Source organism: Vulpes lagopus, chromosome 20, assembly GCF_018345385.1.
Source record: "Vulpes lagopus strain Blue_001 chromosome 20, ASM1834538v1, whole genome shotgun sequence".
Classification (NCBI taxonomy): Eukaryota; Metazoa; Chordata; class Mammalia; order Carnivora; family Canidae; genus Vulpes; species Vulpes lagopus.
In genome coordinates, this window is record NC_054843.1 from 7,288,995 (window position 1) to 7,315,662 (window position 26,668).

General features: G+C 47.0%; 1 protein-coding gene across 2 annotated transcripts in view; it reads left to right on the top strand.

The window, feature by feature from the left end:
- The window catches only part of KCNJ6 (potassium inwardly rectifying channel subfamily J member 6), a 259,033-nt gene that overhangs the window by 148,449 nt on the left and 83,916 nt on the right, over positions 1 to 26,668 (top strand). The gene's annotated exons all lie outside the window — the stretch shown is intronic.

Genomic DNA, 26,668 nt, shown 5'->3' on the forward strand with positions numbered 1-26,668 from the left:
AGCCCGTGCTGGCCCAGCAGAGAGGACAAGGGAGGCAAGAGCAGGCCATGGCCGGCGATGTGCCTCGAGCCAGTCAGCTCTCCGGGGCCACTGGCCCTGCCTGACCTGGAGCCAAAAACCTCCCCCCAGCCTTGAACTCGCACCCGTTCACCACTGGACTGAGGGGCACACGGTGACCAGAAGGCCCTGAAGAAGGAGGTTCAGATGAGGGTTCTCTTCTTACCACGTGACCTCTACACCTCAATTTCCTCACCTGCAAAATCTCTAATACTTAGCAAATGATTCTTAATTAAATGAGCCAGCTCCTCTGGCCCATGAGCGCTGCCTGGCAAATATTTAGGGATTTTGTGAACTGACAAGACTGCTGAGCTTGCGATCAGCAGCAATAGGAGCATTTATACTATGGAAGTCAGCAAACACTACAAATCAAGGCTTCTCCCTACCCCCAAACCCCCCAATCCCATCCCCACCGCCCCACACCCCCTCCAGACAACTGGTTTACCCGCCTGCCAAGGTGCATACTCTTAAGAACTGAAGGCAGGGGTCATATTTACAGCACCTGGCACAGGGAACCGCTCCCCAGACAGCTCCTATTCATGTCTACACTCCCACCAGCGCAAACGTGACCTCTTCCTTTGGGTCTGAAGACCTTGGAGAAGTCACATCGCGTGAGCCCTGCAGACATCTGTACAGCCACCTTCGTGGTGACCCCCGCTCCCTATCTTCACAATCCTACTCTGTCAAGGACTTCAGGCCCAGGAGCCTGAGAAGAGAGCTGGCCTCCCTGCAACTCCCCTCGCCACAGCCAGGTGAAGCACACCCCCAAAGCAGCCCGGGGACTCCTCCCTCACCCCACACCTGCACACCCTCGCCCTGCCCACTGAGCACCTGGGACTGCCACTCCTCTACACGATGCTAGGCTGGCAGTCACAGGAGGGGAGGGGAGCAAATGAAGCGAGATGGAAAGGAATCAAACCCCAAGGTCTGAGACTCTGAGGCCCTATGTTATTGTTTTTTCCTTTTAATTTAAATTCAATTTAATTGATATATAGTATGTTATTAGTTTGAGGAGTAGAATTTAGTGATTCATCAATTACAAATAACACCCAGTGCTCACCCATCAAGTGCCCTCATCACCCAGCTACTCCCTCTCCCCTCCCCCCCTCCTCCTTCCCCTCCAGCACCCTCCTGGTGCTTGACATGGTGCATAGCTGCAAAGCGGGGCAGGCTTGGCAGCTGCCAAGCAGGCTGCCCTCCCGAAGGGAAGACAGAACTGTGGGTGCTCTCTGAGGGCTGGAGCCCCCTCCCCAGAGGGGCCTCTATTTGCATGCTCATGAGCCGCCTGCTCCGCGGGTGGCGAGCCAGCTCTCCTCCAAGGGTGCATCTCTGACCCTGGGGCCTGGGGCCCACACAGTCTGTCGAGGGATGGTCTCACGCTCCCCACATTTATGATAAAAGGGTCCAGGCTTTCATTTCCGACGGAATGAACAATGGTCTGTGATACGGTTTATTTTCTTTGGGTCAGTTTTATGCTTTTGTTCATGTTTTATGACAGTTCTGCCCAGGTCATTGGAGGCCAGCAGGCACCGCGTGGAGGGCCAGGGGTTTGACAAGCAGACCTCGCTAAATCCCCACCCAGCTTCCAGATGAAGGCCACCATCCCCGTTTCCGGATGAGGGAGCTGTGCTGCCAGCCATCTACCCATAGAACCCAAAAGAGCTTTAATCCAAAACCATCTCCGTGAAATTAACCCCAGCGGGCATTTATTTTCCCTCCCAGTGTCTACCGAGTGACCACATACAGACGCTGAGTAAAGGCTTCAGACAGCCTGTGCCCTCTGCAGGAAGTGTCCACCCAACACTGAGGTCCCAGAGGTTCATGGCTCTGCCGAGGGCCAACAGGGGCGGTGTGAGAAGTGCCTGGACCAACCAGTAGCCTTCACTCAGCCAAACACTGGGCTCCGCTGGCCCGCCTAGACCACTTCCTCTTCCCTATCCCCGTCACCCCAAGGTTAGACCCTTGGTTGCACCCCCACCCAACATGGCTTCTGGTGAGCTGACCAGGGACTCAAGGTAGCCGTGCTTCTTCCTTTCTGGTCCAAGGCAAAGAGAGGATGCCTTTGCAGAGGACGCCTTCTCCCAGTTACGAACATCTAAACCACAGACTGGTCCTTCTCCCTTTAATTGCTGCTCATGACAAAGTGCACACGGATTTGCCTCTCCAAAGCCAGTATGTTGTTTTAAAGAAAACCTGGCCTCTCCTTGCTTTATTTTTGGTTTTGCTTTAAAAAAAAAAAAAAAAAAAAAAAAAGGACTTTGAACTACAGATGAAAAGCTCTCAGGTAGCATTTGAAGATTTGCAGGACTTAGAAAACATAGAAAAATTCTCAGAAAAGTGTCTTCTATCCCTGGGGCCAGTTTTTCCTTGCCTTCTCTGAGAACCTTTGTATGTGTGTTTGTATATATATATATTTTTTAATTTTCACTATGCCACTGAGCACAGACATTCCAGAAATAGACAACCAAAGACTATAAAAGTTAGCCAAGCTCCTTCCACAGCATTAGAAAATTCTGTTTGACTTTCAATAAACTAAACCAGTTACTACTTTTTTTGGAATTACGAGGTTGAGGGCATCTGGGTGGCTCAGTGGTTGAGCATCTGCCTTCCGCCCAGGGCGTGATCCCAGGATCCTGGGATCGAGTCCCGCATCGGGCTCCCCACAGGGAGCCTACTTCTCCCTCTGCCTATGTCTCTGCCTCTCTCTGTGTGTCTCTCATGGATAAATAAAACCTTTAAAAAAATAAAAAAGAATTACAAGGGAGGCCTCACGTGGGCCTTTGAGGAATTAAAATTTCTCAGGTAGACTTGCAGTGGATGTTTTATTGTTGAACGCATATTAGAATTGGCGGGAGTTTGTCACTTTGCCACCTGGTGAGACCCTGGAAGCCCTTCGTGAAACTTTGGAAGCTGTCTCATTGCCCAGATGTGCTCACACATGCCAGCCCTGTGGCCGATGACTCTGTGGCCCTAAGTCCCTGAGGCTGAAGTCCTAGGGACAAGTCCGAGAAGCAAACACAATCCGCCCCCAATCTTCAGGGAAGAAATCCAGGCTTTCCTCCACCATCACAAACATCTTAGGCAAGAAACACATTAGGATCAGGGATGAGCCAAACCCAGCCAAGGCTTCTCACCCCGCAGCGACACCCTGCCTCGCGTCTGTGCTGCGATTCCCAATGTGACAGCCCCTTCACGGGCGTCATCACTGGAATCTCACGCAACCCACTGCATGGGTGAGGAAACTGAGTCACGAGATAGCACCGAGTCCAGTGTCCTGGCGCAGTCTTAAACCAGATAAGCCAGAACCATAGGAAATAAAGGCAAAAGGTGTTTCTTCCTTCATTTTAAACTTTCATTTATATATTCAACAAAGTGATAGGTGTCGGGTGCCCACTAAGTGCCAAGCTCTGGAAAGATTCATCATTTCATACCAGAGGCTTCATGCTATCGTGACCAGTCCAGTGTTCTGCTAACAAACTATGGAATTAGGGGGAAAAAGCCCATAAAAAGCCTCCTACTCATTTAGGTGCCTCACGGTTTAAAAAAAAAAAAAAGTTTCATTTTACTCAAGCAAACAGCACTGCGAAGTTGTAAAGTTTTGTCTCGTTGAGATCCTAGAAGCTCTCCTTTCTGGAGAAGCATCACTAGCTTAAAACAAACAAACAGGGGGAAAAAAAAAAAAAACAAGAACACATTCGCAGCGACGGACTGGCGTGGGCCATCCTTGCCCTAGAAGTTCTCTTCCCCCAATACTCTTTCTTTCACATGCCAGTCTCAGAGGACGAGTTTGCACACGACGTCCGAGTTTACCTCTCTGCTGGCTGCAGTATCTTATCTATTTCCCAGGCCCCAGATGTTTTTAAACATTTATGGAAACTAGCTCCAGGCATGCCATCTTTGATCTTGGACCTGAGGGAGCAGCCCTACACTCTAAAGTCATTTAGCACATGCTCAAGAATCCAGCTCTGTTCCCGATGAAATAAAACGCAGCCAGGGAAGAAGAGATCATTCCACAGGAGAGAGGGGAATGATGTCAGATGCCCCAGAGGCCGGGGAGAGCGAGGCCTGAGGCCACCCCTGCTTTGACAACCGGGAGGGCCTCAGTGATTCTTTGGAGTGTAGTCTCTTACTTTGCAAAGGCTCCCCTAGAAAACACATCACAGTGGCAGTGTTCCTTTGTTCTGCAAGTAACAGGTTCCTCAAAGGATGAAAAGAGTCAGAAGAAAGTAAAACAGTGCTTGGAAATTCATTTTTTCTTAACATCATCCTAGTAGGCCTTTACCTGCTTTCTCTCCAGATTTCTCTTTCAGCACCAGGAGCTGAACCTGGCCAGGAACTTTGTGTTCCTACAAGGTTACCAGGCGGACCGCTGTCCACCTCTCCAGCTTCAGCCCTCTGCTTACCAGGCTGGGCCATACCCTCACTGTGTGGGTTCTGCTGTGTATGCCACCTACACCTAGCCAGCTTCTTCCTTCAGAAATCTGGGGGTCCCAGGAAGAAACATGTAGGTGCCCTCGATGTTCTGATTACAGCGCGCCAGGGAACATCCAGGATCACGACTGTCATCTAAGCCAGGAAATGCCTTCTGGAGCCCTTGCTGTTCACTTGGGTTGTTTCCAAAGTTCAGAGTGCCCTGCTTCCACCTCTGGGCATCAGGAAGCACCCCCCCCAGATTTGCAGACACCCAGGCCGCCTTCCTCAGCCTGGTGCAGGTCTATGCCACTCGTGCGCACATGTCTACAGGGCCATTTCTGTGTTTCATCTCAGCCATACTCAGCAGGCGGCCTTGCCTCTGGGGTTGCCTTCTCTGAGGCCTTCCCCCAGCTCCTGGCCTGACAATTAAATATCCACCACCTTGGGCTGTGTCCCAAGCTCGAGTATGAATTCCTTCCCAGGCAGAGGCAAAGTCCCCTGTTCCCCGCAGCTTGTAGAACCCTGAATTCACATCTTAGTGTTGCTCCCAGACCAGCCTGGCTTGTTGTGTAGACACCGAGGCCCAGAGAAGTGAAATGCGGGCATTGGGCTCCTTGAGGTGGCAGGAAGCCAGTGGCCACCTAGCCAGGGTTCCTAGGATATAAATCCTCTCTTGTCATCAAGATTTGTCAGCAGCGATTGGTGACCCAAGAGCAGTGAGGTGGCCACGTCTGAGACCCAGGTTTTCCACTTCAACAACCCTGCCTGCCCTGTCTGCTCCCTGCTCTGCTCCCCTCTCCCTCCTCCTCCCTCCTCCTCCCTCTTCCTCCTCCTCCTTCTTAAAGGCTTCTGTTTACCGTCTTCCCTGTATCACTCTCAGCTTTCATGCCACCTCCTACTTCCCCATCTAGCCCACACTGACTTCCAACGAGGGAAGATGCTTGGTGATTGGCCACCATCGAGCATAATCATCTCCTCTTGGACAGAGCTCCAAGTCAGGCTGCCTCATAAGCTGCTGGTCAGCCTATAGCAGCTGTTTTTGGTCAGGTGTCCATCTCTACTCAATCAGCTACGTTCTTGGTCAGGTGTCCATCTCTACTCAATCAGCTACGTTCTTGGTCAGGTGTCCATCTCAATCAGCTATGTTCTTGGTCAGGTGTCCATCTCTACTCAATCAGCTACGTTCTTGGTCAGGTGTCCATCTCTACTCAATCCGCTATGTTCTTGGTCAGGTGTCCATCTCTACTCAATCTGCTATGTTCTTGGTCAGGTGTCCATCTCTACTCAATCTGCTACGTTCTTGGTCAGGTGTCCATCTCTACTCAATCAGCTACGTTCTTGGTCAGGTGTCCATCTCAATCAGCTATGTTCTTGGTCAGGTGTCCATCTCTACTCAATCAGCTACGTTCTTGGTCAGGTGTCCATCTCTACTCAATCAGCTATGTTCTTGGTCAGGTGTCCATCTCTACTCAATCCGCTATGTTCTTGGTCAGGTGTCCATCTCTACTCAATCCGCTATGTTCTTGGTCAGGTGTCCATCTCTACTCAATCTGCTACGTTCTTGGTCAGGTGTCCATCTCAATCAGCTACGTTCTTGGTCAGGTGTCCATCTCTACTCAATCTGCTACGTTCTTAGTCAGGTGTCCATCTCTACTCTAATCAGCTATGTTCTTGGTCCTAGGGTTCCTAGGATATAAATCCTCGTTTGTCATCAGGATTTGTCAGCAGCAATTGGCGACCCAAGAGCACTGAGGTGGCCACGTCTGAGACCCATGTTTTCCACCTCAACAACCCTGTCTGCTTCAATCAGCTACATTCTTTGGCAGGTGTCCATCTCTACTCAGCTACATTCTTAGGTATCCATCTCTACTCAATCAGCTACATTCTTGGTCAGGTGTCCATCTCTACTCAGCTACATTCTTGGTCAAGTGTCCGTCTCTAATCAGCTACGGTCTTGGTCAGGTGTCCATCTCTGCTCCAATCAGCTGTGAGCAGCATAGCAGGGCTGATTGGGAAGGGAAGCTCATCCTGGAAAATCCTCCCTAAAGGGATCCGAGGACATGGAAGGCTCTGTGTGGTGCCCAAAGTCTTGTGAGGACACAAAGCAGCCTGTATTGTGAGTGCAGTGCTTCTCTGCTTTCCACTTAGTGGCCAGCAAATCCATTGGACGCCTGGAGGGCTCTTCTCTGGGTGGCCCACCTTTAGTAGCCATGAAAGGCTGAACTGAGTTTGCAAAGGAACAAGATTCCCTCCCATAGGCTGTAGATAGCTGGCTTTCCATGGCCGCCCATTCCTTATGCTAATACACTCTTCTGAACCTGATGCATTCTGTTCACACAGTGAAAATGTCCTCCTTCCTTCCTTCCCTCCTTCCTTTCTTTCTACTTTCCTTCCTTTACCAAGAATACTCTGAGGACTTACCATATGTCATGGTGCTGGGGCCTGGGAATACAGAAGTCAAGAAAACACAGTTCCTGTCTTCAGAGACCTCATAATAGTAAAGAGCTTACAATACGTTGGTTTGTGATATGTTCGTGTTCTACATCATTCTCCCTTCTGGTGAGGATTTGGGAGGAAGTGTTTTAAAAGGTGCCACAATCACACTTTTAAACTCAGTACACAGGAACTGAATCGCATTTAGTCACGACCCTTCTGTGGCACCATAAACATGACATTTAAAGGGAAGCCCATCCTCAGAGGTGGAACGTCCAGGGACAACTGGATTCCCTACAACAGTCCAGTTCCCTGGGTCGGCTGAGCAAAGAAGCACTTCTCACTGCACTCAGCAAGTGCAAACTCAGCAAACACAGGAGGAGCTAAACTTGCACTTCACTCCCAGAGCACTCGGATGTGTAAGTGTGAAAACAGGCACATCCTCGTAATAATGTAAGTGCCCACTTTCCTCCTCCTCTCTCTGGGCCCCCACTAGCACCAGGAGAGACCAAGCCAATGCTCGTCAGCAATTCAGCAGGTCACACTATTCACATTTTGCTAACAGAATGCCCAGTGGTCCAGGAAGGCTCACACTACAGCCACATCATGAATTATTTTCAGCATAAAGAATTCCAAAGAGAAATTAGACAATTAGGAAATGTTCATGAGATCAAAGGCAAATGCCATGGCATTCTCTCTGGGTGTGTAGCTCTGTCTCGCTTGCACTTGGACTTGATCAAGCTGTCCCGTCCGAATCAGACCATGCCATTCCTGCTCTCAAAGGTGCTCTCTCAATTGTTCACAAACATCTTCCAAAGGGCATCACGGAAACCCAAATAGAAACAGGATTCTCTCATTTCAGAGGGTGTATAGTTAGCTTCATTGATTTTCCTGACACTAAATCCATATCAAGGGCTTCTTTGAGTGTGTAGCAAGATCACAGCTTTCGACAGCCAGTTCTTACCAAGTTTTAGTTTCTAATAAAACTATTACAAAAATGTAGGCTTCTGCACTCAGCTACCAATAAAGCGGCAAGCAGTTTTTAATACATAATCCAAATGTGTTATCCCACAGATAAAGATTCAGAGCAGTGGCCTTTTAGCACAGCCCTTACCTCTACTCAGATACCCTACTGATCACTCACACTGGTTTGGAGCTCCTTGGGTGACAGGATGAGCAGAGCGGGCAGGTAGGATTATTGCCCTTTGACAGATAATACTTTCTGGCATATTGGCTCCGAAGACAGTGGTTTGCCCTGCTTCTTACGCTGCCTCAATAGATTATATCCTTGCAGCAGGCTAGAGAACTTCCTTAGGACTATTTTTCAACCTCCAACATCTTTTAGATTCAATCTTTAAGCTAATAGACTAGAAGTCACTCAGGATCGTGACCCACAAACATGACTTTCATAGTTCCTTGCAACACGATGAGCTTAAACTTGAAACCGCCCTTTCCTCCAGCATCTAAATCCTCTTGGAAGATGGCCAGGACATCCCTGACATCTCTGCTTTGTCTCACAGCACGGTTGCAGCCAGGTTCTGGGCATGGGTGCAATAAAAGTTCCATCTCACACAGCCTAGTGACAAACCAAGTCCACGTGTGTTTATTAAGCAGCTCCTGCAGGGTTCTGCGGCATGTGGCATGGCGCCACATTCCATCCACTGCTAGAGGATGTTTCTTGTAGTTACGTTGCTGCTTGCCCGGCCTTACCCACGTACATTCATTCTCTGCCCAGGTGTTTCCCTCAAGCAAAGCTAAGCTACATGCACAAACCTACGTTCCTTGAAAGAATGCCAATACCTGCTCCTGCCCTCTCTCCCTGGGCAAATATGCCCTGTGACCAGCTACATACGTGCTGCTGTGCAACCCAACCTAACACCTACCTGTCACCTAAACTGCCCATGCCCAACTCAAAAACTAGAAACTATAGAGATTAATCTACGCATTTCTAAAATTAGTGCCTCCTATTTAAAAAAATGTGTGTGCACATGTGTGTGTATGTGATTGAGAGAGAGATGGATTTGAGGGTTAAATATTCACTGCCTACTTCAGAATTGATTGATTGCTCCTTATCTAGTAAAATAGCACAATGCAAAGATCACCTTGAAATATGTAATGCTTCGGTCTCTCCTACGGTTTTATCCCTGCACTTTTCCCTTGTCATTGCAGCTCCGTGGCTTCCAGGTTTAGATCAATAAAACCCCAGTGGGGGCACTCAGACCCACTGAGCTTGTCCTTTGCACTACAAAGCCGAGTACAAATTTTAGTAAAGTGGGCAAAAATTAAATTAAGCTGCAAGTTCCTGGAGCAGCTGAAACTTCAGGGTACTGTGTCGGGAATTTAGAACCAGTGGCAGGAGCTGAAGCCCCAGTCTAATCTGAAGGAGATCACCTCTGAAACCTTCTGTTGAGACCAGACCCTTGTTATTATGAACACTGATCTATTGCCAGTATATAATTTTGCCATATTTTCATCAACACAAAGCCAAGCTCTGAGAAAAAAAAAAACTCAAAACACTTGTGTGATTACTGTGTTTGGATTCCTGATATCTGTCTCTGAAAGCTTTGTCTCCTCCTGTCCTTGAAGCCATTGAGCTCAGTCCCCACCTCCTTGCCCACCACTCTACCTTGTCCAAAACACAACTGAAAACCCATCTCTTGGGAGCACTTGACGGGATGAGCACTGGGTGTTATACTATATGTTGGAAAATTGAAGTGCAGTAAAAAAAAAAAAATACATATAAAAAAAAGAAAAAAAGAAAACCCATCTCTTTTACAGGCTTGCTCTGACAAGTACAGTTCTGCAACAATTCACATATTCTTTTCCCAGCAGCTGCGGATCTGCTTACAGCCCTTAGGTGCAAGACACATCACCATCCTAGATTTCCCTCCATGGCGCTACACTAGCTCTGAACATCTGCTGTCCAGGGCTGGAGAGCCATCCTGTATCAGCCATTACTGAGGGACACCACCTCTCTGTGGGGTCTTATGTGGTTCACAAAGTGTGTCAAGGGACTTCTGGTCTACACAATCCGTTTGAAGGTGTGAGACTGTGTGAGCATGAGGTTCGCTTCTCCACATCCAGCAAATCCACCAAGATCTTCACTGTGTCTCCCATGGTCTTGGCACCATGGCGGTCTCATGTCCCCCTGTATTAGTTTCCTTATGCTGCTCTAGCAAAGGACCACAAACTTGATGGCTTAAATAACACAAACCTACTATCTTACAATGTTGTTGGTTGGAAGTTTGATGCAGGTCTCACTAGGTTAAAATCAAGCTTTTAGCAGGACTGTGTCCCTTCAGTGAGTCTTAGGTAGGAAAGAATCCATTTCCGTGGGTGCTGTCTTCTACAAGCTGCCACATGACCAACAACACGGGGCTGAATCTTTCCTGTGCTACAACTTCTGGTTGTCCCTCTTCTCCCTCCAAGGACCTTTGTGATGTCATTGGGGACACCAGGATAATCCAGGATAATCACCCTGTTTTAAGGTCATCTGGTTAGCAACCTTAATTCCATCCGCAACCTTAATTCCCCCTCATCATGGAAGCTGCCATAGTCACAGGCTCTGGAGAATAAGACGTGGACATCTTTAGTGGGCCGTTGTTCTGCCACACACTCCCACAGAGGTCTTGCCACTTACTGTGTAATGTTCAGATGCTCATGTTCCCCTACTTGCAAACCCAGCTCCCTTCTCCAGGTCTTGGGATGTCTGCCCCTAGCAAGGCCTCTATCAGCTTTTCCTGAATAAATCCCAAAGTTTCACCCCTTTGGAACAACCCAGCTCCTTGACTCCCACGGCCAAGACCCTGGAAAACAAGAGACCTTTAAAGGACATCTCTAAGGCAAGACACAGGTCCCTTCTGGCCCTCTCCTGAGAGGACAGATACCCACCCCTTTCAGGGAGGGAGAAGTTTCTAATTGTCTTTCCTGCAATTGTCTTCCTGTGCCTGAACTCCTGCAGTGTGCCTCTTCCTCCCATTATCCTTATTTGGGCCTGGAACCACATCTTATAACCCTGGAACCTTCCACCAGGGCTTACACAGTACTCTGTGCATATGTTCAAATGTTCCATTGATTTCACACCAACACAAGCCACAGTAGAGGCTTTCACTTTATCTGGGCAGGGCTCCAAGAGTCATAATAAGTATAAAAGAATTTAGAGCTTTGCCACCAATTCCAATGGCCAACAAAATCTTATCGCTGGAAAGCTTAAAACTGTTGCTTGGGTTCTATTTGGACACAGTGTTAGAACATCAAAAAAAAAAAAGTTATAGAACCATCAAAGAGAATAAAGGACAACTTAGGAAGCATGAAAAAGTTGTAGACTATCACTCCAAAAGTTTAGTCTTAAAGGAAATGACATCACTCATTCATTCATTCATTCAAGAAATATTTATTGAGCACCAATTATGTGCAGGGCCAATTTTAAGCTCTGAGTTTAGGGTCACAGGAGACCTCATGCCCTGTCCTCCCCACAGTTTAATCAGAGGGGAATTACTCAGAGCAAAGTGAGTCTTGTGAAAGATATGGGCTTTGACCTCAGACAGGACATTGGTCATCCAAGCAAGTTAGTGGACTTTCTAGATCACCAACCTGCTGGGCAGAAAGAGGGAAACAGCTTTCTCAAAATTCCATGTTTGGTTTGAATCCTCATTTGTGATGCCTGCTACCCAACAGAATCCTAACACCTTCCCCTGGGCCACCCCTCCATCATGCACCTCCAGTAAGCCTGGTCTCTAGTCTTGAGTGTCTTTGGACTCTTTCTGAGAAACATTCCCTAGGAGAGAAGTTGCCAATCCTGCAATGCTCGTGCTATTTCTTGCTGTCCTTACTTCAAGAATCATTTTATCTCCCTCTCCTGTTTGCATTATTACTATAAATCAAGGGAAGTCTTTTGAGAGAGACATTGGAATGGGAGTCCTGCCACTTTTGTCGCCCTTTTCACTTCCCAAGAGGACATGCTTGGTGAGATGAAAGCCCTGGATGAGGCCTGTGAACTTACCAGTGGGACCACTGAATGGTTTATGGCAGGGAAGACACATGGTCAGGTCTGAAGGGAAGATATGTGGAAGTAGGAGAGCCTGGAGCCATGGCCCAGACTTGGATGTGAGGGAGCCATAAAATACCTGGATGGGCTGATGACTTGCATGTGAATGTGTGTGGAAGCACAGAGATAGCCAGAGAGATGTTCGCTAAAATGTTAACAGTGGCTACCTCTTGCTGGCCGGGCCCAGGGTGAGGTTTTTACTCTCTTCATTATACTTTATACTTTCCTGGGTTGCTTGAAATTTTCTGTGAGGCTATGTTATCTTCATAATCAAGAAAAAACAAAACAAAACAAAAAAAACCTTGTTGCTGTTATTAGGTAAAAAACTGGCAATGACCCTGAGACATTGAATATACAAATGAGCGATGACTGAGCCACAGAAATAAAAATAGAGCTTTGACCCACAATCTGCAGCAACATGCCCAGGAGACCAGCCTCTTATGTACAATAAGCAACTGAGGAAGCCGGCCTGCTGTAAGTCACGCTGCATCTCTAGTAGAAATCCAGGAAGCTGAACAATGACTTCCATAACCATTGGCCCCAAAAGGCCAAGACATGATTAATAACTGACAGCTTCTCTAATATTTGTTTCTTCTTCCACCTTAGCACAAACTAGAGAAAGCCAAGTATGCACCCTGATTAATCACACAGGATGTCCCACTGCTAGCTGGCTGCCTACAGCTCCTCCAGACAGGTCTGTAGCCCTCATCAACTCCTGCCTGAAGCCCTTCCTTTTCTCTGCCATGAAGCTTTCCCACTCCCCTGCTTGCCTTTGGGTCTCTGCCAAAATGCAAGTGCAATGGCCAGTAAATACCTTGCTGTAGCAATCTAAATAAATTCTAGTCCTTGCTTTCTCATTAGTTGGGCTTCACTTAATTCCTCAACCCGAACATTCTGTTACAGCAGGGATAGCCAAGAGGGGCCATGCGGAAAATCTATTAGAAGTCGTGGGACTTAGGATCTACTGGCAGTGGGGTGAAAGAGAGAAGCAAGGATGCCTCCAGCTTCTGGTTTGGGGTCCTGAGCACATGCTGGTGCGGGGGTCATGTAAAGAGAAGGAACACATGGGAGACGTATGTGTCAGGGTGTTCAGGAGACAGGAAGCTCACATGATTGTGGGGATTCAGAGGAGGGTTAGAAGACTCTGAAGGTGTGAGATAGGCTAAGGGAAACCAGCCAGGCATGGCAAGGCACCCCAGGGCTGGGAACAGCTGGAGCCATCATCACCCTGAGCTTAAAGGTGCAAAGAAAGGAAACTCAACAGAACCACTGAGTGAGAGGATGGTGGTAGGGAAAGGAACTCAGTCCATTTCAGCTCAGCCTGGGGCTTAGAGGCCAATTCCATTTTCCACCTGCCCTTTGATGTCCTGCCAGTGTCTCCCTTGAGCTAAACCCACCAGGAAGCCAGAGGACATGTGAGACTGGGTGCATCTGTTAAGAGCCATTCTCCTGGGATGCAGAGTACCAAAGGGGTGCAGGGAAGCTCTGTGGGGACAGATGGAGAACTGTTAGCCCAGACAGCATGGAGACGGTGAGTTCCATCTTGAAAATGTTCACTTTGAGGACCCTATGGGAAATCCAGGCAGGGATATCTTGCAAGCAAGTCAACATGGCAGTGCAAAAATTAGAAGAAAGATCTGAGTTGCAAAGCTAGATGTGAGAGTCATCTAAATACAAGGAGAATTTCAGAACAGGTGACCCCTCTGTGAGAAAGAGGAATGAGAAGCTGGCTGAGGACAAACTCTGAGGCTCCTATATTGAAGCAGAAAAGCAGGAGCGGAGGTCAGGAGAAGCCACTGAGAGGAAGAACTGATCAGAGACCCAGAGACACAAACAAGAACGTTCATCAGATTCCCAGTCATACTTTTTAGCAGTGAAGTCTACCAGTAGGTTAGACAAAGACCCAAACCAAAGGTATATAATAAAACTGAATACAAATAACTCTTGATGTTCATGGTCTTTGGGGGCTTCAGTGGAGGGGCAATGAAGGAAAGGTTACAGGTGATCACAGCATTTGCACTTCCTGAACATACGTTTTAAAGCAATCCCAGCAGGCATCCTTTACAAGCCAATCTGTAATAATTGACTTGTGGGAAAGAGTAGGGTGACAGACTGTGTGACTATCAACACAGGTGATGTCACCGGTGCTTTGAAGCTAGGACCATGACTCATTCCTTCTGCATTGGATACCAATGCCTGGTAACTATCATTATTTAAGAAGAAGCAGAAGCAGCAGGAGAAGAAGGAGAATAAAAAGGAGGAGGAAAAGAAGAAGAGGAGAAGGGGAAGAAAAGAAGAAGAGAAACAAAAAAAAAAAACTTTTTAAAAAACCCTTTTAAAAAAATCTTAAAGGACAAGAAATTTAAAATAAATAGACCAAATGTATATTCGCCAAATCAAAAGGCTCACTACCTTCTTTCCCCTCACTTTTTTTTTTTAAGATTTTATTTATTTATTCATGACAGACACAGAGAGAAAGAGAGGCAGAGACACAGGCAGAGGGAGAAGCAGGCTCCATCCAGGGAGCCCGACGCAGGACTGGATCCCCGGGTCTCCAGGATCACACCCTGAGCTGAAGGCGGGGCTAAACCCTTGGGCCACCGGGGCTGCCCTCCCCTCACTTTTTCTATTCGCAAGTATTCGTTTTCTCATAAGCTGCCTTCCCCACCGTGTGCACAGCACCAACATAAAATGTGATCTGTATCTAGTTTCTCCAGCCAGGCACAAATTAGGTGATGGCTGGTGTGCAGAAAGCCAGCACACTCTCAAACAAGCTGGTTAAATGGCCACAGCTTCCAAACTAAGATGGAAAACTGTTTACACTCACAGGTCAGCAACCTCCCAAACCTTTTTCAGTCAATTGTGCTCAGTTCCAAACCCTTATTAACTTTTTTCCCAATTACAGAGTCCTAAAGTGAGCCCCTTCCGTAGGCAATCTTTTTTTTTTTTTTTTCTGACTTGGGACAACAAATTGGCTGCTCCTCAGCATTAATTCCATTTCCAACATACCAGAAGGAATAGGCATTGCTGAGTACTGGATGTTCTATAACAGCCCTGCCAGTGGAAGCATCATGCCAGCCACATGTATTATCTTAAATTCTCTAGTATGCAAATTTAAAAGTGAAAAAAAAAAAACAGGTGAAATTAACATAATGATATTTTTCATTTAACCCAGTATATACAGAATATTGGCATTCTCACATGTAATCAATATGAAAGCCATTGAGGAGATGTTTTCCATTACTACCTGCCACATTTTAACTTCAAAATCCCATTAAGTTTCACACTTATGCCACATCTCAATTCAGATCAGGCTCATTTCAAGTGCTCGAGAGCTATGCATGGCCTGTGGCCGCACTGTTAGCCAGTACAGATCTGTGAGGTCACAGGAGACAGAGAAGCTTCTGGTGCCCTCCTCTGGTGACCAACACAGGATTCTCTCCAGCAAGAGCTACTCATTTTTTTTTTCTAGATAAAACAAGCCCATCAGCTCATCCAGGCTAGAGGATCTCTTTGTTTTGTGCTGATCAAGAAGTTATCAGAGTGCTGGCCCCAGAGGAGGGTTAGCAGGCATGTAATCCACATGCCTCTCTGTATTTTTACCATTATCAGCATTATCCAAGTCAATGGAGGGTCTATTTAAAATGAACACAGAATTTTTCCTGGTCCACCTGAGATCTTATTTGAAGAATATTTCTTCAGGGTCAGAGAAAAATAAATAGTAATATATATATAGTGGACCCTTGAGCCACGCAGGGGTTAGCAGCTCTGACCCCCACCATAGTCAAAAATCCACATAGAGGGATCCCTGGGTGGCGCAGTGGTTTGGCGCCTGCCTTTGGCCCAGGGCGTGATCCTGGAGACCCGGGGTCGAATCCCACGTCAGGCTCCCGGTGCATGGAGCCTGCTTCTCCCTCTGCCTGTGTCTCTGCCTCTCTCTCGGTGTGTGACTATCATAAATAAATAAAAATTTATATTAAAAAAAAGACTAAAAAAAATCCACATAGAACTTTTGACTCCTCAAAAATGTAACTACTAATAGCCTACTCTTGACTGGAAGCCTTACCAATAACATAAACATAAAAGTCAATTAACATATTTTGTATGTTATATGTAGTGTGTACTGTGTTCTTATAATAAAGTAAGCTAAAGAAAAGTTTATTAAGAAAATCAGAGACAATACATGTAAAATTCTATACTATAAAAAAAACTGTGGTAAGTGAACATACTTAGTTCAAACCTGTGTCGTTCGAGGATCAACTGCAATACATTTAAAGCTAGGAAGACCAACCTTTGTGAGTTTATAAGTCAAAAGTTAGCAAAACTGGATAAAACATGACTTTTCAAGGACACATCATTTGCAAATGTTAAGTTCCACAGGCAAGGCAATGTCCAGGGAAGAGCACAGATTTCTATTTTTCCTTTTGAAAAGAACAGATGTATTTACTTCAGTGTATGTTCTTGGGTCGAGAATTCAATCAAGTGACTTTAAAGAAATCAAATAAACCTTTGCGAGAGAACCGAAAGGCAAGAATGATTCAGTGCAGGCTGAGCAAAGCACACAACAGTGCCAATGGGCCTCAGGGGAGGAGCACAGAAGCAGGAGAAAATGTAATTTTAAAAGGACTAGATCCCAAGTGCATGAAACCCAAACAGCGTTGCAGCCGACAGACTACAGGGGCAGGGAGCACAAGGCCGTTTGTAATCTATGGGCTATTAATAAGTCAGCTCCAGGAGAAGCAAAATGCCAAATGGGGCGTCATAGTTACCTCCAAGGGCTGCCTGTCACCATAGCCCATTCCAGTTGTCTGTGAGAGCAGAGAATCAGAAAGCTCAGTGTCTCACTGTAAAAAAAAAAAAAAAAAAAAAAAAAAAAAAAAAAAAAAAAAAAAAAAGCACAATGTAAACATTGAACAAATACAGCAGTAGAAAGACCCAGAAGCCCCTGGCCTGGAATCTACCTTTCCAGCCAGGCCTCCCCAAGAGCAAATTGGGCTCAGAGCCCGGGGACATGTTCTGTAGGCTGAGGTGAGAGTTTTCTGCCTTTCTATTGGAGGCATCTTCCATGAGAAGCATATCTCAGCCACAGATCCTTTCACTTCAGCTAAGCTCGTTCACCATTGGCTCAAAACAGAGACTTGAAGACCCCAAGACCAGAATGACAATGATACCCCAGATGGGGCCACTGTAGTGCTTTAGAGGTTAGTTGTGCAGTAATTTGCCCATTTCTGTACAGAAACAGTCCCGTTCCAGAGCGTCAGGCTTGGAGGACAGAGAACAAGCCAGAGCTTTTGCTGGTGCTCAGACCCTCTTCCTGAGCCCACTCCGACTCACCCTCATGAGGCTAGGAAAGGATAGGAAGGAATCAACAGACCTTTCCAGACCTCTTTCCCTTCCAGGACTGGAGACTCTATTCCAGATCATTTGTGGTCAGGCAAGGTTACGTACGGCTAGGGAAACTTTCCTCCTTTTAGCAAGATGACACCAGAAACAAATCAACTAGCAAAGAACTGCAGAGAAAGCACCCTCTTGACTTTCTTCTGCTTCACTTTACAAATGCACTTTATTTTTCAAGAGAAACCTGCCACCTGAGTGGGAAGAAGGAAAATGCAAATATTTCCAATGCCTGATGAAAACCCACAAAGTATTGCAGGTTAAAGCAGGAAACTGCCTCAAGGAGCGAATGAGTGATAGGCACAAGTCCAGCTGACTGCTGGCCATTCTAACCCTGAATGTGACTTCCTCATAGAGCAAACCTACCCAGAGGCAAAAGGAAAGAAGCCTTCCTTTGGCATCAGGCTCTGACTTAGAGCAAGGGCCTCAAGGAAAGAGCAAGCAGTACTTCCTGTAATTCCACCCTTGACATAAAATGTCAACCTAAGAAGAGTGTTGAGCAATAAAAGGAAAAGTTCAATATCACAAAATGGATAACATGGTTCACCCAAGAAATTTGTTCGAAATTGATCTCAGAAGAAAACTTGGTGTCACCCCATCAACTATTGTGGCCCAGGGTGACAGCTTTGCATAAGAACATCATTAAGGGGGGTGCCTGAGTGGCTCAGTGGTTGAGCATCTGCCTTTGGCTGAGTCCTACATCGGGCTCCCTGTGAGGAGCCTGCTTCTCCCTCTTCTTGTGTCTCTGCCTGTGTCTCTGCCTCTCTGTGTGTGTCTCTCATGAATAAATAAGTAAAATCTTAAAAAAAAAAAAAAAAAAAAAGAACATCATTAAGGGTGGTACCTCCGGTCCAGTGACTATGAAATGCCCAAGTCAATTGAAGCTCTTAGGCATTCATCACAGTCATTGGTTATTAATGACTTGCGAGGTGTTCTAGCCCGGCTCTGGACACCACTACTGGTGCTTCAGCCCCTTAAAGGTGAATGGCGGTATGTGTCCAGGTAGAGGCTTCTCCAGGCTAGTGATGGGGGATCCACTTGCCTGGTGTCCTTATCTGTCTCCATCTCCCCCACGGGGGCACTGGCCCTAGGCAGATGTTCCAACATGTTCTGTCTCCCGGCTGGCCATGTGGTAATCAGGCTCAGGCCAATGGAGGGGCCATGACTTTTTCGAGAGATCGGACTTCTGGATTTTTACTATCCAAAGCAAACTCTTTTTTAGGTGAAATTCACATAACTGAAATGAATCCTTTTATAGTAGGTTTCAGTAGCATTTAGTACATTGACAATGTTATACAGCCACCAACTCTACCAAGTTCTCCAACATTCTTATCACCTCCAAAAGGATCCCAGGCCCATTAAGTTGTCATCCTCATGCCAAAACAACTTTCAAAAGAACATCTTATTGGGACACTTGGGTGGCTCAGTGGTTTAGCACCTGCCTTCCACCCAGGGAGTGATCCTGGTGTCCCAGGGATCGAGTCCCACATCAAGCTCCCTGCATGGAGCCTGCTTCTCCCTCCACCTGTGTCTCTACCTCTCTCTCTCTCTCTCTCTCTCTCTCTCTGTGTGTGTGTGTGTGTGTGTGTGTCTCATGAATAAACAAATAAAATCTTTTAAAAATAAAGAAAAGAACATCTTATTTAATTCCAAAAAAATATCTCCCCACTCCCATCTCCTACCCTGACCTCAGACCAGTTAGTTTCCAGCCACGAAAGAACTCGGAGTTCCCCTGGCTGAGATTTATGTTTTATTCATCCTGTTGTCCCCAGGGCCTAGTACAGTGCATGATACCTGATGGGCACCCCTTTGAAGTTAGGAGACCAAAGTGGCTAAGACAGGGTGCCAAGCCTGCAGTTCAGGCATCAGGGATGCATATTTCAGTTCATCTGCTTTTGAGGCAAGCTCTGAACTGCACTCGACTTCTTCACATAAACTCTACCCAAAGTTTGCACATGGCCTCACTGCCTGGGAAGCCAGTGAGAGCCAAGAGGAGAGAAAGCTCCTTTCTTTATGGAGTCTTGACCCCCAAATGCATCCCAGATGGTGCATCTGTTGATGAGCTCCATGACACCAATGGAAGAACACTTGATTGTGGCATGTTTTTCTCCCAAGAATTCCATCCAGCTCCAACAGCAGCAGCTGCTGCTGCTCTAGAAATGAGGTCTTTGCCCTCCACTGGTGGAGGCTGCTTTGGGTCTCACTCAAAGAGATGTCCCTTTGTCTTCTGCCTCCAGCTCTGGGTTGCCACCAAACAAGTCACCTCAGGACTTTAAGTCACTGTAGGCTTTCAGCACCCCTTGCCCTCCACAGCCCCACACTCTGGGAGGGTCAGGGACTTGCACTGAGCCTTTGGAACATGGAGCCTGATCTGGACACCAGGATACTGGCACCACCTCCCTAGTTGCCAAATCAAACCTGGGTACTGAGGTCTTGGGGCTCCATTCTGAGAGGGGTCATCACACTCAAAGATGGAATGATAGGAATGATGCATTGGGCGAAAATGGAAAAGCACCACCAAGAGTCTGTAGGTAATTCCTAGCCTTGGGCTGTCCCCGTTTCTGGTTCTGTGATTCTATTTTAGAATCTTTACTTTCATCCTCCCCTCAGAGTCTAGCAACAGAGTCTAAGCTAACCTCCCATTTGTGTCGGAGAATCTTCCTCTATTTGGATAATATGTCACTCTCGTCTTTGCTCCTGGCTGGGTGACTGAGTCACGTCTCTTTACGAAGGAGGCAGAGGAGGGCGCAGGTGTGTGGATATGCTCTGGGAACAATAGGGATGCTGAGAGTCGTTGTTGGCAGCAGCATGGGGCTGTGTCGGGAGAGGCAAGGGGAGAGCAAGGCACCGTCCCTGAGCAAGTTGTGAGGGCGGCAAAGTGTGTGGACCTGACACTCCAATTCCATGTGTATTCCAGGAACCTCCAAACCAGATACATTTCAATCTCAGAACCCAGATGTCATGGCCATCCTGAGCCTAAGTGAGCTCAAAGACTTCTGGGAGAAACAAATTTAAGCAATTATATATAATTGTATTATTACCTATAATGATTTTATATATATAACTGTATGTCGCAGAACCGTTACTACGCTAACTTGTTCCAGAAATCTCCAAAGAGGCAGAGGAGGCAACGTTTCCTAAACCCATTATCCTATCATTTCCCTTCCCCCTCGCTCCCCATCACCTCTCAGGCAAAATAGGATCCCTTCGCCCTTGCTTCTGAGATGTAGGATTTGATCCATTAGGGTGCTAAAGTAAGCTCATTCCGGGTCCTGAGAGCTGATGCTTAAATATTCAGGAATTTTGAGGCCTAGTCAATAGTTGATAGTTTGAAGTCAGCCATGGTGTGAGTTTTTATACCACAGCTACTGGCAAATACTCAGATCAGGGCTTTTTTTTTTTTTTTTTTTTCTGTACAGCCAACTTAGTAGCACACCAGTGGACTTAGCCTAATTTATGGAATCTTCTCAACTTGGAGGGAGCTTCAGGGGGGCTGAGGATTCCTCCCATCTTGCTCCCTCCCCCATGCAGTCCTAGGACTTGCTCCCACTCCCAACCCCCCAACCCCCCACCCCGTCCTTTGCAGGGTCTTGGGAGGCCTAGGCCGCTTTGCATAGACCAAAAGAAGTAGACACGTGCATGCAGTCACATCTCACGCAATGCCTCCCCAGTGGGAACACTTCGAAACCATGCCCGGACTCTCAGCTCTAATGCGGGCAAACCCACCACATGCTGTTCATAAAATATCTCATCCGGTGAAACAGTTTTCAGGAGAAAAATTATATCCTTGGAACCTGGCAAAACAGAGAAGCAGAAAGCCACATCCAGCCTGAGGATACAGACTTCTGCTTGTCAGGATCTCAGAGCCTTAGATACACAACACACGGTGGTTCAAACAAATGAGAAAAACACTTAAAACCCAAGAGACAGCTGAAAAGGAAGCCGGTGAGGCTGAGTGCCCTCTCAGGCAGCTGGCGGCCTGCCATCAGTGAAGTCTCATTGTGAAGAGAACCCACGGTGCTGGCACACGTTTACAAAAAGCCGAGTTAGCCAAGAAATGAAGGTGTAGGTAACAGAAGGGCCACACCTGAATGCCTGATGCAGGAGGGAAGAGTCATTTTCTTCCCTGAAGCCTGAGGGAGCTACAAGCCTCACGGAACATAATCATACATGTAACCAGATGGTGAGATGTGACTCTCACCTCAGCTGAAACTTGGCTGAAGCCTTTGAGAAGTTACGGCTAAAATCCTCTTTCATTTGCTTTCCACAGTAAAGGGGGTACAATCTACTTTGTTGAACAGAACACATCAGGCTTCCTTTTTAAAAGAAATGTCTTATTTCATCCTAGAAAGAATTGTGGATAGTGGATACTTTTTAGGGTGGAAGGTGGTAAATTATCTACCAGCAGTCTAAGGACACCAACATGTGGGGAAATTCAGTCATCAGCTCAAGATGATGGACCAAGTGGTTATGTGACGACTTGGATCTTGGGACCCCACATCCTGTGCATTTCCCCCCCACAGAACCCTAGCTAAGGAAGTGCCCATTTCAAAGTGCTAAGACAATGATCGAAAAGAGCCCTCTTCTCTTCGAAAGGCTCTGAAATACCAACTGCAGTTTCCTCCAGAATAGCACAGATTTAATGAAGTGCAAAATGTAGGCCTTTTGCATTCTGATCGAGTTTCACTAAGAATTCAGACCACATTTCAGTAAGAGTAATTCTCTTTTATTGATGCAGGAATTAGTATAATCACTGAAATACATTCAGAGGACAAGCCTTCATAGGGAAGGAGGAAGTCGGCATTAATCTGTTCAAAACACGTAAATTTCAAGTGTAAAGTGAAACAACATGATGCCTACAGTTTGTGCGTTAAGTGTGAAGTCAAGGGGGGAAATGATTCAAGGAAATAACAGTTTTCTTGTTAAATTAAACATACCTTGTTAGACGGGAAAACAGCCTCAGTGCCTGTGTTCTGGGCCTTCCTTTTAGCTGGTAGCAGGCGGAGCCTCCCAAAAGGTGTTTCCGACGTGGCCACCCTTCATCTCAAACCCTCAATTATGTGGTAACTGCCCTCAGGGAATTACCCAGGACCCTTCTGCTTCTGAAACCCAGTGATTGTCGCCCCCAGGAGAGGGACAGCAAAGGAAATGAAATTCAATTTTCCACTTGCTAGAATTCTGAACAGAAAGGGGGTTGTGGGAAGTGGACTGAGACATTTGTCTAAAATTGGAACTCTGGCTAATGGGAGGGCTGGAGACAGTGTTCTTTCCTCTGCTACAAAAGCCCATGGTGTAGTGTGGTCAGAGCAAGCCCCCGGAGAATCTACCAGAACACGTCACACCCACCAGTCAAGATCCCAGTTGTTCTGAAAGAGCGACCCTCCTCACTCCAGAGCTAACCAAACCCTCTGTTGACTTTCCACAATTTTAGAATCTGAGGGAGAGGGTCTTGTGTTTTGACTCTACTGGGGAAGTAAGAAACCACTTTCTCACCTCTCCCGGCACCCTCCTCATCCCTCTTCAAGACTACAAAGTCAGATTATTCTGTGGGCTCTCCAGGAAGAATAACCAAGTCTATTGACGGGAAGAAGAAAGGACTGGAACGAGTGTCACTGTTCTGAGCAGGGCACCACCTTGCCCACCCCTCTGGGCCTCGCACGCACGCTACCTTCAGCAGATAGGAAGGTGCTGGTCTTCCCTCTGAGGGCAGTCCTTGCTCTTGCCTTCCATTCCTTCTCAACACCTAGGAGATCCTGTTTGCTTCCATCTTTGCATCCTCTCCTGAATTTCCCAAGGAGAACTCCCTCATTTGGAAAACCAGGCTTCATGCTCATTATTCCCAACCACTCCGCCACCTCCCTCCTTCACCTCCAGACAGAATGCTTCCAGCTTCAGCCCATCATCACCTCCCCAGCGGCCTCTCATCCTAACCACCTATTCGGAGTCACCCCTGATCTCCTAGCTGCCAGACCCCAGGGCCTCTCCTCTGTCGAATGCACTGGACCCCCACTCCTTACTGCCATTACTCGCTGCTCCCCAGCCCCCGACTTCCTCCACGTATCGCCTTCCTTCCCCCATCTTCCTTGGACACCTGTGGTCTCGATTCCTTGGTGGCCCTTCTGCACTCCTGTCCTGCGGGGCAGCTCATCCCTCCACTCAGCACCACTAGGCTGGGGTGTTGTGCATTTCTGTGCTGTTTGGTGAATGGAAAGAGCCCCCAACTTGGAGTCAAACACCCTGGACCAAACACAATTCCAACTGTACCCTCAGGCAAGGAGTTCAGCCTTTCTCAAATTATGGAGAACATGCAGCTATATGTGAGATGGGAAGAAAGAAATAACATGTGCAGCCAGAGAGCTCTGTGCAGGCACAGAGTAGGGAGTCAACAAATGTTCATTCTTCCCTGGCAGTCCCAATAGACACCAGAATATTCCAAATTACTGGACAGTAAGCTGACAAAATAGGTCCTAGAAAGGTTTTTTTTGTACCCTGTCCCTTCCCCATCTCCACCTTCCCCTCTCTGGATTTGGCCCTCACCCCAGGAGCAACCCTGCAAATCCACCCCTCCTCTGCTTGCCTTCCGCCATCCCACCAGGGCCAACCACTGAGGTGGCACATGAGTGAGGGGAGGTCTTCTCACTGCCACTCTTTCCATCACATTGTGCACATGTGCACACGTACATACCACATGTACATGAGCACAACCATGCACACACACAGTTGTGCACACATCCTTCCTCTCATCTAACTGCAACAGCAGAAGAAAAACAATACGAGGGGTGCCTGGGAGGCTAGGTGGTTGAGCATCTACCTTTGGCTCAGGGTGTGATCATGGGGTCCTGGGATCGCGTCCTGCATCAGGCTCCCTGTGAGGAGCCTGCTTCTCCCTCTGCCTATGTCTCTGCCTCTGTGTGTGTGTCTCGTGAATAAATAAATAAAATCTTAAAAAAAAAAAAAAGAAAAGAAAAGAAAAATGAGCTTCAGAATCAGGCCAACCTGATGGAGAATCCAATCCCCACCATATTTTAGATGTGTAAGCTTCAGCAAGTGGCCCAACCCAACGGACCTCCATTGCTTCATCTGTAATGGAAGTGACTAGGGTCACTAGTCCTTGTGTGGGTATTGTGCCCAGCCCAGTACTTAGCACATAGTAGATGTTCAGTGAGGGTTGGCTTTCTTCCTTTCATATTGGAGGGTCACAGTCATTTCTCACCTCCCTCATGATACCCTGCCCATTAGTCCAGCCACTGCTGACCTCCGTCTCTGGCATACTGGAATATTCTCAGTCTCTTGTCCATAGTGTAGAATGCAACTGCACATTATATGGGACAGTGTGCAGGTCTTATATTACCAGGCAGACTCTTAACATCCAGATGGGTCTACCCATCTGTGTCTTAGATTGCCTCTGAATTTCCCACAATTTCCAGGACAACATTGAGCTTATAAAACTAGTGATTATTATAGCTGCAAGTTATGTACCTTCTTCGACCCAGACACCATCATAATTGCTTCCATTTGTTCAATGTCTGCTATGTACCAGGTGCTATGTTTGTATGATTTATTTTTTTCTCACAGTAACCCTACAAGTTAGGTCTTACAATTCTTGTTTTGTAATTGAGGAGACCGAAACTCAGAGACAGAATGGCATGAACAAATGCACACAGATTGGAAGCAAGAGAGAAGGTTCCAGTCCAGCCCTCCCTGGGCCTAAGCCCATCACCTGTCACCAGGTGCACTTCCTGGCATGCATTACGTCACTTAATTCTCCCATCAGCCCAGCAGGGTAGCATTGCACCTGTTTTGCAAATAAAGAATCTGTGGTTCCAGGTCTCCTGGCAGGGATTCCCCAGGTCTGGCTAACTCTGAGCCCCACACTGGAGTACTCAGGAGACATAAAGGATTATTTCTCCAGAAGGAAACCAGCAAGTGGCCAACACTTCAGAGAACAGGGAAGATAAATAAGTATATGAGAGCCCAGACTGGAATCCAAGATCTCAGAGCTCACTCTGGCTCTGCCTCCTGGTGTCAGTTGGCTTCTTTGGGTCTCAATTTTTTTCATGTATAGTCAAAACAGGAGGATGAAATAAATGATGTCCAGAGTTCCAGGACCACTGCTCACCATGCCTTAGAGCAAATGATAAAGGCACCCTTTCCTCTGAACAGACTCAGACTTGAAAAGGAGCTCATGGGTTGGCAGGCAAAGCACAGACTAGATTTATAACCCTTCTGCTTCCCTTCTGTGGGTACCCTTGTGCAATGGACAACCCAGACAATTGTATGTGGTGGTCCTAAGAGGTTCCCAATAGTTCTGTCTAAGGTTCTGGTTCTTGAAATCCTTTGAGAAGAGAAATCAGGTTTTTGGATGTCGATTTCCTTCATCCAGCCCAAAATGAACTGTCATTTCTCTCCTTTGAGCATTGAAATTGCACATTGTACAAAGCCATATCCACACACACAGAGCAGCCAACATTAGTCCTCTGACCTTGCAGTGGGTACTAGACATTCTAAATTTAGGTTCATGTTGTGGAGCCCCCAAGCTAAAATTTTTAATAAGAGCCTTTGCCCTTTGGTAGCTGTCACATGTTCCCAGCAGGCTGTGGGAGCTGTTCTTCCACACAATGACATTAAACTCTCCAGTCTCTCTGGATTTCTGACTACAGCTCTCTCCCAAAGCCACAGTAGCTCAAAGTACAAGGCAAATAACATCCACCTCACCTTCTCGTAACACATCAGACATAAATGCCCAGCATCACCAGTCCCCAGTGAGGGACAAGCTTCAGATAGGGACTCACGCGGGAAGGTCAGCACTGGGCCACGGGGCCAAGGGAAACTGATTCTGAACTTAGGCACCACTTAGAACCACAGCTCAGAGTCATCTGTCAAATATGTGTCAGTCATAAAATGGGAGCAATGATCAAAACGCGGGGAGTGAGTAAGGCAGGAAAATCCCACCCCATCCTCAGGCCATAGCATTTTAGAAAAGCTAAGCTTCTCTTCTCATTTAGCAAATATATCTGCTTTTCTTTTTCTTTAACACAATTTGCTTTTTTATTGTGGTAAAATATACAGAACATACAATTTACCACTTTAACCATTTTTTTAAAAGATTTTATTTATTTATTTATTTGAAAGAGAGAGAGAAGGAGGCAGTGAGAGAGAGCACCAGCAGGGCGAGGGGCAGAGGGAGAAGCAGACTCCCCACTGAGCAGGGAGCCCGACACAGGACTCCATCCCGGGACTCCGGGATCGTGATCTGAGCCGAAGGCAGACGCCCAACCAACTGAGCCACCCAGGCGCCCTCCACCCCCATTTTAACCATCTTTA